At 36.0% G+C, this 4496-nt stretch overlaps 1 pseudogene; it reads left to right on the top strand.

Moving 5' to 3' along the window:
• LOC102867452 overlaps nucleotides 1-4152 on the top strand; it is a 56526-nt pseudogene extending 52374 nt beyond the window's left edge.
• Nucleotides 4153-4496: the final 344 nt, after the last annotated feature.

Below are 4496 nucleotides of genomic sequence, written 5' to 3'. Positions count from 1 at the left end.
ACTCGATGGCACATAACAACAACAACAACAATTTAGTATACCATGGGCTGCTAAGAAAACAAACAGGTTTGACCTTGTTGTTGTTGTTGTTATGTGCCGTCGAGTCGCTTGCAACTCATAGCGACCCTATGTACAACAGCCCTAAACTCTGCTCTGTCTTGTGCCAGGTTTGACCTAGAGAGGGTTAAACCAGGCTGCTCTTTGGCGGCAAGAATTCTGAAGTTTTGTCTGATGTACTTTGGACATGTTGCAAGGAGGGACCAGTCATTGGAGATGAATGTCATGATTGGGAAGGTGGAGAAACAGTGCAGCAGAGGAAGACTCTCTATGAGGTGAATTGATTCAGTGACTGGGGTAATCAAGGTGGGTGTGTCAGAGACAGTGAAGTTGGTGCAAGATAGAGCATAGTTTACGGCTGTTGTACATAGGGTTGCTATGAATTGCAGGTGACTCGATGTTACATAACAACAACTTCTTTAACACCACAATCCAAAGGCATAAATTCTTCTTTTGTTATCCTTAGTTATTGTCCAGATTTCAGATACATAGCAAATGGTTGAAAAAACCATGGTCTGAATCAAGCACACTTTAGCCCCCAAACTAACTCTGCTCTTTAAGAATGTTACATAGCACAATTTTACCTAAAATACTCAGAATTATTATCTTGTCTTTTCCTCTCATGATTAAGTGCTAATTGTTCATGGGTTAGTTGAGCTCAACTGGCTTGATACTGGCTCCATACACTTTTATTCCAAGTTTTAGGGTAAGGTGCTATGGCATGTCCTTCTAGTGGTAGATATTGAAAGTTCAAAAGATATAGTAAAATTATGCCATTAATTTTGAAACTTCATCTCAGAATTGATTTATTCTTTCTTCATAATTCTACAGAACAAAAAAAGTTACAAATACAAGTCAAATGTTAATGTACAGGGAAGTACATTAGAGCCATTATAGGTTGAATAAGAAAAATTGTGAGTTATCTGGCAAGAGGCTGCACTGCAATCACTAAGGCATGTGTTTTGAGGCCATCAGATGGGCAATCTCTTTCCGTGCAATAACTGCCTCTGAAAACCCATTGGGGAGGCAGCTATGGGTTGGTTCCAACTCTATGGTACACAACAACAACAACAACAACAACAACAACAACAATATCCATTACATAGTAAGAATCTGAAATTTGAGTGCCCGGTGAATTTAGGCACTCAAAATGAACTGGTTATTTTGGCATTATTTTTAAATAATCCTGAAACTGAAACCAAACTGAACAAGATACTGGCTTATATTTCTCCACTAATATCCTATGTGCTTCACAATTAGTTCCTGTTAGACCATTTACTAAAAATGAAACATCTAATTTCTGAATGATTTCTTTTCATTATGTAAAGGGGGTTCTACTAGAGCCTTATTTAGGATAGCTTTGAAGAAAAGTGGAAAACGGACATTCACCCAGAGGGTAGCAAAATATATCTACTTTGCCTACAAGGAGGGATTGTCAGAAGTATGGATCTGTGGTGATTAATGAACAGCGAAGATTTTATTTACTCATATGTGCAACATATTGTACAGAGGATACAAGATTAATTACAAGAAGCTTTGGGGAAGAAATGTATGAATGGATCTCTCAAAATGAGCCCAAAAGAGATTATTTGTGTTCTATGCAAATGATGATCAAATGGTATACTCTGCAGAAAATCTTTCATTCAGGTAAATCACATGACCCATATTGAGGATGCTAGTTTCTTTCTTCAACCATTTCAGTTCATGCTCAAAGGGCTCATTAATAAGTAGGCATAATTATAGGGTCACAACATTTCTTCTCAATGAAGTTTTTATCTGAAGATTTAACTGTGGAATGCAAAATTGATATTAACAATTGATGAGTCCCTGGTATAATATTCTAGGGATATCTTATGGATTGAATTATATTTTCAGGGAAAGGAAATAAAAGATGTTTTGAAATGTTAATGTCTCCTGTCAAAGATTGAATTTTGTCCCCCTCAAAGTATATTTATGTAATGTGGAAGTTATGTAACTAGCCTACATTGTCTAATAAGTCAAACAATTATAAGACAATTAAGGGTGGGATGCAATACCCTAAATGCCATCACAGGTCTGACGCAGTGTGACGGGAGTTTTCCTGGTTGTAACCTGCATCATCTTTTGTTTTAGGAGATATGAAAGGACAGGGAAACTAGCAGAGAACAGATATCCCAGTTGCCACAGACAAATCAGGCTAAGAGTAGAGCACATCCTTTTTATCTTAGTCCCTCATCTGGGAAACTCCTTAACCCAGGGTACTACCAAAACATGTGAAGAGCTGCAAAGACTTTTGGGCTTACAGATGCTGAAACAAACAAAGATTTTTTTTTCTTTCCCCCCAAACTGACAGAACATGTTTTCCTAGGGTCAACACCCTAAATTCTGAGTTCTATTCTACTGAACTGTGAAAGAATAAACTCTGTTTATTAAAGCAGTCATTTGTGCCATCTTTATTATAGCTTCTCTATATAACAGGGACACCTTGTAACTGTGAATGTGGTATTTTTCAGAAATATTGTCTTCTAAAATGTTACCAGCTACAAGATATCATACTAGCATAAGGTGGGTCTAATTCAATCTAGTGATATCTTTATAAAAACGAAGAAACAGAGAAAGAGAGGTAAAGGAAAGATACTTAGTTTTGTATCCACATGGATATGTTCAACCTATAAGCCAAGGATGCCTAAAGTTACCAGAAACTGCAAGAGAAAACAAAGGATATTCTGTTAGAACATCAGGAGAGAATACATCTTTATTGATACCCTGGATTTAGACTATTAACTTCTAAAATTTAGGAGTGATAGTTTCTATTCTAGTAATTGACTTAGTTTATAGTATTTTGTATTAGTCCCAGAAAACTAAAACAGAGGAAACTGGTCACCTGGAGCCAGACAAACTCATTATTATAAGGGCAAATTTTTAATAGTACAATTTGTTTTATTTGGTGTATGCTTAAATCCGTTAAATGAAAGTTTTCCTATTACTTGGATCCCCCAACATTTCCAATGACAAGTAGTTAAGAAACCAAATGATGTATTGTTGTTGTCGTTACGTGCCATCAAGTCACCTGTGACTCATCAAGATCATAACTCTGAACTCTGCCCTACCCTGAGCTAGTCTCACTGACTCCAACACACCTAGCCCCATTACCCCAGTTACCCTGTCAATCCATCTTCTCTGGAGTCTTCATTTCCGGTGTTGTCTCTTTTCCTTTCCAAGCACGGGGAAAACTGCTACAAAAGACTTCTTTAAAGAATTAAAAAGCTAAGATGTCACTTTGAAAAGAAAAATAAACTGGACATAAGCCATGGTATTTTTAATTGTCTCATAGCCATGTGAAAGCCAGGCAATGGATTAGGAAGACTGAGAAAGAATTGATGTCTTTGAATTACATTGTTGACACCAAATACTGAATATTCAATGGACTGACAAAAGAAAGAACAAAGCTGTTTTGGAAGAAGTGAAGATGGAATGCTTCCTGGAAGCCAGAATAGTGAGACTTTGTCGTACATACTTTCGATATATTCTCAGGAAGGGCTAGTCTTTGGAGAAGGTCATCATACTTGTTAAGGTTAGAGAAAAAGGCAAGATCATCAAGAAGATGGAATGATTCAGCATAATAATGATTGTTAGAATAATTCAGGAAAATCGTGTTTCCTTCTATTTTTCATGAGTTAGGCATGGTCTAATTGTGAATTTGAACTGACAAGATAGCACTTAAGATCAAGAATGCATTCTACTAATAATGTCCTTGTAACTTTGGTGTCTTGCTTGTTTTCCAGGGTGCTTTTTTTTTCTTTTTCTCCATTTTCTTTTCTTTCTTTTTTTTTAACCTTTGTTACATGTAAGGGTTCTAAGAATAACAAATTCAGTGTGAAAACAAAAGCTGACTCATAAAAAGCAAGAGGAAATATTTCCGTTGGGAAAAGGTCAAGGGTTTAAAAAGATGATTCTGAAAAGCACTTTGCTTGAGATGAAGGACGACATTACATAAAATTTAATTCTATTCTAGGTATCCAGAAACACTTCAAGAATAATGAATTAGAAGATGTTGGTAATAGGGTGACTGAGGAGGAAAATGGGGCCTTCATTATCCACTTAGTAATAATTTAAATGGAGATGTGAATATTATTTTATAATATCCTGATTATCAAAAAGGATCTGATTTTGTAAGTATAAGGACCTAATTTTATAAATTGCATTTTATAAAATGTTACTCTGATACTTAGGTCCTCTCAGTTGTTTTAAGTTGCTATGAATCTATTTGCTTCCATTTGTCATTCATATGGGCAGGACGGGCTGTACCTTGAGTTGATAAATGAGTATTATTTTATATTCCTTTAGTAGGACATATGAAATGGGAATATTGTTCTTGTTGTTGTTATTTGCCATCGAGTCAACTATGACTCATAGTGACCTTATGAACAAATGGCTCTGAACCTTGCCCTATCCTGAGT

This window comes from Elephantulus edwardii, unplaced genomic scaffold, assembly GCF_000299155.1.
Source record: "Elephantulus edwardii isolate Elephantulus edwardi_28Jun2011 unplaced genomic scaffold, EleEdw1.0 scaffold00085, whole genome shotgun sequence".
Classification (NCBI taxonomy): domain Eukaryota; kingdom Metazoa; phylum Chordata; class Mammalia; order Macroscelidea; family Macroscelididae; genus Elephantulus; species Elephantulus edwardii.
This window is presented reverse-complemented; position numbering and strand designations above follow the sequence as displayed.